Raw genomic sequence first — 819 nt, forward strand, 5'->3', positions numbered from 1 at the left:
CTGATGATAAAATTCTGTTTTTATGAATCTAAGATACTTCTGGTAATCATTCATATGAAAAATTTTGTTATTTAAAGCAATTGCAGAGAGATATAACTAAGATTAGCTTGTGACATGATAGTTTTGTTAATTACCACCAACTTTTGCTTCATAGGTTACTTAACAAGAGCTGAGCAAGTGAATTATATTTAATGAGCCTTGTGGGATGATAACTGTAGGAAATGGGTTATAATGTCTTGGGCCCTTCTGTGAAAGTCTAGGAGTCAGGAATTGGCACTTGCTGATAACACAGATAAAATGTTTACAAAAGGAGCTGAGAAAGTATTGAAGGGTACAAAATAAAACTAACCAACATCATTTTTATCCTATTTTATTGCTGTTGATTTTCCCAGTTGTTTGTTTATTATATTCTTTTTTGTTTCTCAAGAATTTGTGTGTCATCCTTCTGCAGGAGCAATGCTTATTTTCTCTGTATCATTCCAATGTTAGTATATGTGTTGCTGAATTATTTTTAAGGGAGATTTGTAAGATACGGATTTATTGATAGTAGAAAGACCAGATAGGGGATACATGTAGTTCCTCAAACAGGATGTTCCATTCTTAATTATTACCTTTGTCAATGCCATCCTCTTTTTTTTTTTTTTTTTCCACTTTGGCTTCCTAGGTTCTCTGAATTCCTTCAAGTTCATCTTAAATCCTATCTTTTGCAGGTGACTTTCTATGCCCCCTTTCTTTAGCATCTATCGTATGAAAATATTTCCTACTGAGATTCCAAATATCTTGTCCACAGATTGTGTTTTGCAGGTGTTCTCTCCCTTT

The 819-nt window shown here is 33.2% G+C and overlaps 1 non-coding gene across 1 annotated transcript; it reads right to left on the minus strand.

Annotated features, from left to right (window-relative positions):
• Nucleotides 1–406: 406 nt before the first annotated feature.
• On the minus strand, nt 407–509 carry LOC141552311 (U6 spliceosomal RNA). Its single transcript, XR_012485116.1, has one exon. It is a non-coding gene; the product is annotated as a U6 spliceosomal RNA (small nuclear RNA).
• Between the last annotated feature and the right edge of the window lie 310 nt (nt 510–819).

This window comes from Sminthopsis crassicaudata, chromosome 1 (genome assembly GCF_048593235.1).
Source record: "Sminthopsis crassicaudata isolate SCR6 chromosome 1, ASM4859323v1, whole genome shotgun sequence".
NCBI lineage: Eukaryota > Metazoa > Chordata > Mammalia > Dasyuromorphia > Dasyuridae > Sminthopsis > Sminthopsis crassicaudata.